The following is an 11,816-nucleotide window of genomic DNA, read 5'->3' as shown; positions in this document are numbered from 1 at the left end:
CAATGTAAAAAAGTGTGCAAGTTAAGAACTGCTTTTTAATAAGAATATCAGACAGTGAGTAAGCTTTGGTACAGTAATGAGTCTTGCTTTTCTCAAGTAATTACTTTTATTTTTTGATATGTTTTCCTTTCTTTTGTTTTCTGCTACTTTAAAGTTACTGCATATTCGGTTTCTTTGCATCAGGATTAATCTTTGCCTTCTCTACTGATTTGCCAATTTCTTTTAAATTTTCTTTGTGTAAATATTATTATTTAGTATTACTCTGTCTTTAGGCAGCCTTAATTAGAAATGCAAATTTGTTTTCCAGGCTACATCAAAAGTAGAACTTCAATACTCAAAACAGTTATTCTCAAGTGTAAAGTTTGGGATTTCTTAAGAAGACTTTGACTTATATATTTACAATACAATCCTACCAGGTAGCTTCAGCTGTCCTGCAATTCTATAAATATAAACATGCAATTGTCACAGCGTGCACTAAAGGACAAATTCTTCCTGACATTCTACTGAGTGTAAGGAATTTGTGCAAGGCATTCACATCTATCTGAAGGGTTATTTATGTTTTGCTTTGCCATGTGCTATTGATAGCACAACTGGGCAGGATTTGATCTTGATGATATAAGAAATCACTGAACCTCTCAAGTGAAACACATTTCTAGGGGCAATCATTTGCAGCAGCAGCAGCACAGCTGGGCTGATTCTTCTCAGTGCTCACAACTGGAGATACCTCCTGTGGGGCCCAACTCACTTACCTGGGACTGAGATATCTAGCTCAGTCTAGTATCTAGACCCCCACTGTGGTCAAAGGTGAGAGAAAGAGAGATTCCCACAGGCAAGGATCTCTCCATTTGTCTTAGACACCAGTTTTCAGTGAGGATAAGTTCCAGGTTGGAACTGAGAACTGGTGGAAGCAATGTACCTGACTCTCAGAGGCAGAAGTGAGAAGACACAACTCTGCAATGGTTTTTAATAAAAGCACTACTGCAGACAACACTGACATCATGTCCATCATGTATCTGTTGGAGTCTGGGGTGCTGCCTCCTGCCCTTCTTTGCCTGAAAGACTGAGAACATGGACTTGGAATGAATACAATCTACTTGTTTTAAGCATGTGAGGAAGACTTACATTCTTCTAAGATTTAAGGTATAAATGTGTTTTCCATATTGCTCCAGATACGGAGAAACATGAACAAACAGATTCTGTGAGTTTTAAGATAGAAAATGTGCCATAAACTGAGGAAAAGGTGGAAGAAACACTCTTCAACTTTATTACCTAATAAGGTCACAAAAGAAAAAGAACAACACCCTGATTTGTGGTTCTGGATTAATCTCATCTGTCTTTGGGGTTGAATATGGTTCAGGGAGCAGACACTGGATGTAAGTCTCCCCACACCGGTGTCCAGAGGCTTGCTTGCAGCTAAGCTCATGCTGCAGTCAGCAGCTCAGCTGGGATCTCTTAAATGAATGGGACTGAAAGACTGCCACATATACTTGCCAAAAATAAACATTTATAGGCAGAGTTTTTGGAGCCTGTGACTTTTTTTTTTTTATATATATATTTATACCATTATTTTCAGTATTTCTTTCCAATCCATTTGCAGTTAAAGAAGGCAGCCTGTGCATCATCTGAAATTATTTGGCAGAGAGAATTAGATAAAGGGCTCTTTATCTTAGATTTTATACATCTTGGTGGTAGGTGGATGGGTGATCTGTGATTCTATGGTGCTACAAAAGAAACAACATAAAGTGTGAAAAGCAGAAAAATCAGCAGAAAAAGGAAACAATTTCTGAAACATTCTATTTTAACTGCATTTATTCAGTGCCTGTGATTTCTCTTTTCCTGTGACAATTAAGACATAAAGAGATATCTATAATGCATTCAATTTTGTTGCTAATTACACAGAAGAAAGCTTTCTTCATGGGACACGAATACTTTTATTGGCAAAGACATGAAACAGTGTCTTAGCAGGAAGGCATAGGTAGGCCATGAGCCCTATGCTACAGTAAGTATGATATAATATAATATAATATAATATAATATAATATAATATAATATAATATAATATAATATAATATAATATAATATAATATAATATAATATAATATAATATAATATAATATAATATAATATAATATAATATAATATAATATAATATAATATAATATAATATAATATTTGTGTTTACATTTTTATTATTATAACCAGACAATTACTGTGGTCATGTATACATGTTTAATAAAAATTAGCAATAATTTTTGTAACCTGAGGCCTGAAATGACAGTCCATAATGAGATACCTTTATTTGTTTTCCATGAGTCACAGCATTATGTGGGGTTTAATTTGTTCTTCTCCTTTTCAATTAAAAAGAGCTTCCATAAAGTAATCATTCACTAACATAGGCTGTAACGTGAAAGAAGAGGATATTCTGCCTGACTTACAATTTCCCTGTAGCAAGAAAAATAAAAAAGTTGTTTGCATTAGTAGTGACAGCAGATGAGATTCATTTAATCATGAGATAAATCTCTCAAATTAAATATAACCTCAAGACTCTCACTCTCTGAGGGAGTGAAACACAGAAAGCCCTAGGGAGTAAATGTAACTACTCTTTGAAATGGTCAACCTTATAGCAAGATACCCCAGGCATTTTTTTGTGACTATCATACCAAATCTTTTGCTGAAAGGCTCCGTTTGTTTCACCTCGAGGTCAGGTTTCAGTTTCCCATGTTGTCTTGCAGCTGAAAGCAGCAGTAGGAGCAGCAGTGATGAGTACAGCTGGGAACACAGCCCCATGGGGGGTCAAATAGGGAATGCTACTGCCACCTTCTAATTAACAGAGCCAGCATGATAAATAGGTGTCTCAATCCAACACCTCCCATTAATAACAAAGGGGAGCAGGATTTGAATGATCCTATCCACTTCCAACTTCCCACGCTGTGTGCTCTCCTGCCTCAACACTGCTGGCATCAACATGCTGGCTGGAGGTGATATTCCCATTACTTCTTCTTTGGACATTTGTATGGGGCAGTGGGGGTGGAAGGTACCATTTGGGGTATAAGACCCTTCACCACATAATGTAAAATGCACTGCTTTAAGTCAACCACTGTTGGTTAAAACAAATGCTGTGGTTTGTAATTTCCTAATCAGCTTCTGAAAGACTGCAACAAGTATATTCATATGCTGAAATGTTTTTTTTTTCCACAAGATTGATTTTCAAAGTTTTACTCAGTGCCTTAACTTCTCTGTTTGTGGCTACTTAGTCACCTTTCACAACCTTTAACACAGACGTCCTCAAGGCTATAAGTTCTTTGAGCAACAGTTTTTTTGACCTTGAAAAAGCAAACCCAAACTTAAAGGACTTTGACCTACCATTCAGTGAATGTGCCTAGTAAAATCATCAGTAAACCCCTTACTGGAGCAAAATCAGGACATTAGCCGTGTTAGTCAGAGGGGAAAAAGAAATTGAAACACAGATATGCCAAACAATGTTATCTAAGGGTCATATTCACAAACATTTCTCCATTTATGTTCTGCCTGAATTACAAGCATCTGCTCCCACTGACTAAACAACTCATCTTCTGTTAGTGGAAAAGTCTCTGCAATTTTATAATCAGTATTTCAAATAAGCAAATATATTCTTAAAAGAATCTCAGTTCTCTGTCTTTAAATGCAAGCACAGAGAGAAAGAGCTGTTTTTAAAGGAAAACAAGGAGACTTGACTGCCATTAAGATGAAGCAGAAGAGACTCTGAGGTGAAGCAGACACTAGTTGGACAGTGTTGTGTGGCACATCGTCCCTGCCACTCCAGGTATGCAGGCTGGCAGCTGTCCCAGCCTGACACCAAAGCAAATGTGGGAAGTGGCTGGGGCAGGTCTGTCCTCCCATGCAAATACACACGGACAACTTCTTTCTGCCCTTAGTCTGCAAGCCCTGCTTCCCCATGTTTTGCTCTGTTTTGCTTACGGGATCAATCCAAGCAGCAAACTCCAGGCAGGAGGCTGTGAGAGCACCTGTCCCTCTGCTGGGTAGCAGCAGGAATACAACCCCTTATCCTGTGTGACCATGGAGCCAGCAGCATCCCTCCCCACTCTTACCATGCCAAAGCCCCAGAGGAAAGCTGCTGTGGCTGATGTGGATTTTATTCATTTTAATATAGAAATTGAATAAACTCACAGCTGATAGAGGTCTCTGGGGTCTCCTACTAAATGACTCATATGGTCAGGCAGGCAACCATTTATCACTGCAGAAATATCATCATGGGGACCACCAACCAAGATTACATCCAGGCACTGCTGTTTCTCTCCAAAATAGCTGCAGTTCAGTTTTGTGGTGAGGTTGCATGCATAGCATAATGACACTTCTGCTCAAATGTCCTTGACCCAGCCTCCACACCAGATCTGCACGGGGGGCATTTAAAAAAAGATAACATTGCATTTGCAAAACAGAACATGATCCCTTCCTATCTTGACTCATTTGATGACAGTCCTGCTATTTGTTGCTGGCACTGCTTAAAAACTTGTTGATTTTCTCTGTGCAAAAGGGAAAAAAAATTGAGAAAATAGTACAATTGTAGTGAAAATCTTTCCTGACTTCTTGGAGTATTTAAACATGAAATAATGCAATTACTTCAACCGAGTTTTATAATCACAATCAGTTTTAGTTAATTTGGCATAGCCTTCTAATTGCTGGCTTTCAGCTTAATGTAATTTGGCAAATTCTGTTTCAAATGCATTTTAAATTTGATTGGGAATAAACAAGGTCAAAAGTTTGTTGATATTGCTACTCTTAAAAGAAGTAACTTTGGACTACATTTTATTTACAGAAATTATTACCTAGTGACCTTTTTTCAAGTTTATTTTTCCTTTTTTCCTTTAGAATATTTTAACCAAAACATTTTTTAAAAATCCTGCTATTGACCTTCATTTCCCAGCTAAACGGTCTTGCAATGCACACAAGATTTTTAAAGGTGTCTGCAACAAGCTAGAAACCATTATGAATTTTAATAAAATCTTGGAAGACATAAAAATAAAAGTTTCACTTTGGAATCTCACAAAATGGAAGCATAGAGATAATTTCATTAAGTGTTTTATTTTTTCAACAGTTATTTATTGCAAATACTCTCTTCTTTGGTATTTTATTAAGTGTTGAGGGAAAAAAAACTCTTTATCTAAAGTCAATTATTTTCTCTTGAAAAATGAACAAGAAATTAATTTTAAAAGAAAAATAACTCTTCTCTGCTTTCTCTGATGTCCTGCCCAAGGCGCTGAAGAACTATTTTCTTTCCAGTCCTGCCCAAAAGATTTAAATCTGAGAACTGAAAATTTTGAGTCCTTTAAAAAGAAAGTGAATTTAAATGCACTTAGAGGAAAGGTTATAAATTACATTAGGCTCTTGTCTCCAGCTACAGAAGGGGAGTTAGAAGACCCCTCTTTATGCAGGGCAGACAGACACCAACAGTCCAGTAGCAGTCTTGCCTGGAGGAGAATGAGGTATTTCTTCATGCCTCCTCCTTCTCCTGCCAGAGGTCTCAGTGGTGACCTGCCACCAGGAGCCATCATTTCCTGCTGTTTTGGAGCCCATGGAGGAGGCAGGTCTCTCCTTCATTAGTTATGTTAACCACAGAACATTATTTTTCCATTGACTTAAGATCTTTTTGCCCATGCAGAAAGTCCAAGTCATTAACTGTGTGAAAAATGTGGGCTGGAGCATGTGTTTTTTCCTCCTACAGATTCTCCAATCTGATAGAGTGCCAAATATATTGAATTGCTGATGACTTTTTATTTATTCCAGAAGAATTGTGAATAATTTTCTCTTAAGGTCAGACAAAACAAACAAATTAAAACAAACATACAAAAAAGCTTCAAATCAAGCCTGTCTTCATTGATAGAGTGGTATAAATTGTTAGTGTGGCTATTTTTGATGCCAGGGATTCAGTTTCTAGTTTTAATGTATTTAATCCAAAGCCCAAGGACAGTTCCCTCAAATAACACAGGATTATTTTTGCAGAAATGTAAAGAGGTGCCTGCATTACAGAAAAATGGGAACAAAGTCAAGTTCCTATAAAATTTTGGGTTATGCTATGGTACTTGCACTAGTCTTCCCTACCAATTAGCATAGAGGAATAATTCCATTTCAGAGGTTTGTTAAATTCATGTTTCACTGACTTCATGCTGTACGATCTGTGCCTGCGTACTTGTTTAACAAAATGTTATACACAATGAGATTAAAGACCAAATGAAGATTCAATACACCCTTTATTTGATTTGAACTTTACTTTTAGAGTTCTAATTCAAAGATTTGTTAAGATTTGACAAAAAGCCCCCAAAGGATGCAAGACTAGGACCAGCCTTACTGTCTTGTACAGTTGAGAAGGAGGCAATATTTATGCTTAAATATTATTTCTTTAAAATAATATGCAAGATAAATAAATGGCAAGATGAGAAGAACAAGCAGAAACTGGAATGGAGGAAGGAACACGTGCAATGAAGAGACCAAATTTGTCAGTGCAGGTGACATGATGGGCTGATGAAGCAGCTGCCAGAGCAGCAGACCTCAGGTGAGGTGCACCTGGCTCCATGAAGTCTGGGTGGCAGTAGCTGCCACCTGAGACTGTGGCCCTTTCTCTGTAACCAGGGGCCAAGGACACTCTCCCACATCAGTGCCCACAGCAGCAGCATTTGAAGGAGCAGCAGGAAGACTGGGCAGACCCCAGCCACCTTTGAACAGTCTGTAGTACCCGAACTGGCCCTAAACAAGCCCCACAGTGAGCTATTGCTACTGCCAGGGGACAGCAGAGCAGTACTGCAGGGCTCTCTTGGCAGAGGGAGCTGCACCATGAACCAGCACCCACACTTGCTGGTATACCACATAGGACTGCAGTCCTGGGAGGCCTGGAGGAAACTTATGGGGCTGCTTGCTAATCCTCTGTTCCGTATCATGGCACTTAAAAACAAAAGTAACGCAAAACAGCCTACACTACCCTTTCTCTAGATGATCTCTGCCCAGACACCCAGCCCCACTCTGCTGTCAGTGGCTTTCTCCCTGTATGGCTTGCTCTACAGCATAAAAGTCCCTGCAGCTTTTGGCCCTGTGTCTCTGAACAAGGAGTTCATCAGCTGACAGCTGACGCAGATTTCTTTTACCGTAGGCAATTTTCCAGCCTCCACATTCTGGAGCACAGCTCTAAGGAAGAGACTGAAGCGAACAAACAGTCTGTTCTTCTCATGTGTTCCTTGGAAGATATGGGTTTTGAATCCTACAGATTTAGTGAGGTCTTGGCCTGTCAGTCTGATCAGCTATAGGGCACCAGAACACTGCTGGGACCACCCCACAGCAGGGAAGATACACAAGCAGGGAGCCATGGACCAGCATCCCTGTTGGTGGGGTACTCCTGGAGACGTGCCAGCAAAGTCATTAGTGTTATGTCTGTCCTGTGCAATGAAAGAAATGACCCAATCTTGTGTATATTTGGCACACACCGTGTCAAGGACACATTTTTGCCAAGGACATTGCCTAACTATAGCACTTGATGGAAGCTGCTGTCAAAGCTGTGTGCTCTAAAGGGTGTATTTTTTTTCCTCACGATTCATTGCAAGGAAAACCCCATCCATTTAAGGAGGTCAGCTGGAAGTGGGTCAGTTTGGGGTCATCTGGCTGGGGTAAGTTTTTTTGTGTGTCAGTTTATGCTCTGCATCTCCATTCTGTCTGTAATTGTGGACACTGGGTACACAGGATGCTTTCCTACATGACCAGTAATATCATGACCAATAAAGAAAAACCACAAATTGTGTCACTAAAAGTAACTTTAAAGCCTGATTGTGAATCCAAGCAAAAATGATATTTTAGAACTTTCTGAAGCAGTGGTTCAGCTTCTGTTATTGCTCTGCTGCAGAGCTGTGCAGATGTTTGTAGTAGTCACAAAAAAGGAAACAAGGGCAGGCTGCAACAGAACATTTTAGAAGCCATTAATAAGATTTTATGTTGTTATTCTGAAGGGCATTTTCTGCTGCTCTCAGCACAACATTGTGACTGGCCTTCCTGAGATGGAAAAAATAAAATGTTCTTTCTTCATCCTAAATAACTGCAGCCAGTGTGAGAACAAATCCCAGGGATGACAAGATGATTTGCAGCTTCTTACACGTGAGGAAACTCTAATGTTACACCTACAAAAGGGCCCAAATGCCACCGAGCTTCAAAATGTCACCTGGCTTTGAAATAGGAGCAGCCAATCTTTTTGCGGCACCCCAGAAGAGAGAGAAAAGCTGACCTTGAGCTTGCTGAGAGATGGCTCTAATCCCTGTGTGGCAGCTGAAGCAGGGAAAAGGGCTTCTACCAGTCATGGATTAGAAGGAAGTGGCAGCTACAGCCTTTGACAGTGGCAGCTCACTCTCAAAGACTTGCCTCAGGCTCAAGCAAGAGAGCAGTCACATCACTTTCTGCAGTCCCTTCTGGGTACAACATTCCCCAGAGTGGCACATTTCAAAATGAAAGAAATAGTTTCTGCTTAGGGGGCAGGGAGAACAAAAATTTAATTCCTTTTAGGAGAGAAAAATAAGATACTTTGTTTCCCGAGGAATTCTTGTATTGATGCATTTACTTTAATCCCATTTTGTCCCACTGGGACAAAAGTACTACACCGTGATGTACTTCAGGAAGGACACTTACCTGGAAGATATTTTAAGGAGCCACCATGAAACCCTTTAATTTTGGATTTTATGATTAAGACACAACATTGCCACACAGAAGTGTCTGATACTGAACTGTCTGGAAACACAAGTCATCCTGCAAGAGGTGGTGTTTCCCTGTCGAGGATGGTATATCCTGGGATGTCGGAACTGGTCCTTTACGGGCTGCTGGAGTGCCTGAGGTGGGATAACCCATTTGAAGCTTCAGTATGTATCTCCTAGGATTTACCACACTGCTCCATCAGAGAATGGTTTATCTGTCAGGGGACTTACAGCTCTTTTAAGAAAAAGAGCTCTGAAAGTGCAGCTCCTGTGAGACTGCATCAAAACAGAAATTCATTATATAGTGTTACATAGAATTGTAGAATCATGATTTGATATGTTTCAGATCAGTCAGATAGTGCAAATAATCTACAAGTGATTGCAAATAAAATATTTTTATTCTGGAAAGAAAAGAATAATTTGAATAAATTTTTTTTTTTCATGTTTTCTTGTTCTCTCTACTTTCCACAGAACTGTATGTGTGTGTCTGCAGGTCTGTATGTATGTAAGCAATTTTGCAGCAAGAATCTACCTTGTGCACATCATGGATTTCTCTTCTTAATGCAGGCAACCCAGCTAGTTCCTGAACTTTGCCCATCTGCTCAAGCCTAAGGGGCAGTAATATTAAATTAATCATAGTCTGAAATTTCTTTGATAACTGACATTTGCACAAACAAGACCTACATGCACATGTGCACATTAGGAAATTAAAGTGTAAAGTAAATAAGATTAACATTGTGTGTTTCTCCTCAAAAAACATATTGCAAGTCATTATCTCTCCCTCTAATGACTGAAATTCTGTGTGCAAAATGGAGTAATTCAATTTACATATCTGAATGCATGCCATTTTCTTGCTGTTGCAGGGCCTGTACCGAACGCCTCGTGAATTAAATCATGTCGTTGTCAGGAGTCAGCGGAGCTGCGGGTGGATAACTCTGCCTGACGCATCGCGTGAGAGAACAGACGCGCACCAGGGAGTTCTGCTCCTGCTGAACCTCTGGAGCACTCCTGGCGATTTTGGGGGAAGGCTTCTGCCACTGTGCAGCTCTCCTCTCCCTGCAAAGGCAAACCCTGCTCCCAGCTCAGTTTTGTATCTCTTTGCACTCCTGCACAAGCCAATAAGGTTTTTTCCTGTCTTTAATGGTTGAGACCAAGATTAAGCCCACAAAAATTGGGTGTATTTCAACCACTTAGCTAGAAGTTTGCAAGATGTTGAGAAGTGCTGTCCTTCTGTCCATTGACAAAAGGTGTAAGGCTGTTGGGTTGGTAGCTACATCAACCCCCTTTATTCAGATAGATAATATGAGTTGAATGAAGCAAACAGAGTGTGAGGGACAGACACTTTCCAGTTGATACAGGTATGACTGGGATATCCACATGGGATGCCACAGAGGAGGAGGCCAGGCTGACAAGTTAATTAATCTACAAGTTAATTAACTAATCTAGTATCCACACCATATCCAGGTATGCACTGGGAGAGCAGCTAGGCACTTCTCACTGTTTTCCTGCTCAGTGACTTGATCATAAAGAGTTTATTCTTTTTCTACACATAATGATGCTGAGCAATAAAATTCCTTATATAATAATAATAATAATAAATAAATATTATTTCTTCTTATTATATGGGGAATAAAATGTGGAGCAAAAAGTATTCAGGAAGCACTACACTGTGTTCTGACATAAACTCCAGCAGTCAAGAAAGAGGACTAGTTGTTTTTTTTTTTTTTTTCCAGCTCACACACACAGTTTGGGATAAGAAAAGATTGTGTTGTCAAATGTCCATATCATTAGGCATCATAATGGGTGGGAACTGAGCACTTCAGATTTATTTTTCAGCCTGGCCGACAGCCTCCAAAGAATCCCTCACTGGAGGATTTTTCTATGGTTTCTTTCTGCATCGAGGAAAAAAGAATTTGTCTCTCTCTGCTGCAAGCTGCAATCCCTTCACTACCAACTGATAAATGGCCTCAGATTTTATTATGTTTTCTTCTTCTTTTGTTCCTATTATCTCTGCCACCTGTGATTTCTCTGCTCTTTGTAGAACCTTATTTCCTCCAGATTTAATTCCAGCTGAGGAAAGTATACACTTATCTTTTCATCACATGAGACCATTAATCTCTCCTGGAATGGTGGTTCTTGCTGAACCATGAGCGCAGACGCAGGCTGGGCAGACAATATGTTGAGAGCACACCTGAGGAGAAAGACTCAGGGTTGTTGGTCGATGAGAAGCTGAACATAAGCCTGCAATGTGTTCTTGCAGCCCAGAAAGGCAACTGTATTCCGGGCTGCATCAAAAGAACCAGCAGGATGGGGATGGGATTCTCCACCTTTATTTCACTCTTGTGACAGCTCTGAGTCCAGTTCTGGGGTCATGACAACATAAGAAAGACTTCATCATCCTGGAGCAGATCCAGAGGACAGCCATGAAGATGGTCTCCACAAAGAGCATCTCTCTTATAGGGACAGGCTGAGAGAGCTAGGGTTGCTCAGCCTGGAAAAGAGAAGGTTCTGGGGACACCTTATAACACCTCTCAGTGCCCCAGGGTGTCCTGAAAGACAGCTGGAGAGGGACTTTTTACAAGGGCATGTAGTGATAGGAAAACAGGTAATGGCTTTAAACTGAAAGTGGGCAGATTTATATTAGATATTAGGAAGGAATTCCTTGCTATAACATTGGTGAGGCACTGGAACAGATTGTCCAGAGAAACCATGGGTGCCCCATCTTTAGAAGCGTTCAAGGCCAGCCTGGATGGCACTTTGTGGAAGGGATCCCTGCCCATGGTGGAGGAGTGGGAACTAAATGACCATTATGGTCCCTTCCAACTCAAAACATTCCATGATTCTATAAAACTGTGCTGTGGCTTGAGAGGCTCACCAGAATTTCATGCCAGCATTCCTCTTTCTATCATCAGAGGGAGCTGCAGATGCTGACAAGGTGGTTCTGGACTGGTGCTTGTCATGTATGACAGTATTCAGGGAATGGGTTTTGCTTTTATAAACATCCAGGAGCCATTAGGAGTATAACAATTCAGCACAGGTGCCCATGAAGGCTTTTCAGGGAAAGGCAAATAATGAGATACTTTGACTATCAGTGCT

This window comes from Vidua chalybeata, chromosome 3, assembly GCF_026979565.1.
Source record: "Vidua chalybeata isolate OUT-0048 chromosome 3, bVidCha1 merged haplotype, whole genome shotgun sequence".
In the NCBI taxonomy this organism is placed as follows: domain Eukaryota; kingdom Metazoa; phylum Chordata; class Aves; order Passeriformes; family Viduidae; genus Vidua; species Vidua chalybeata.
This window is presented reverse-complemented; position numbering follows the sequence as displayed.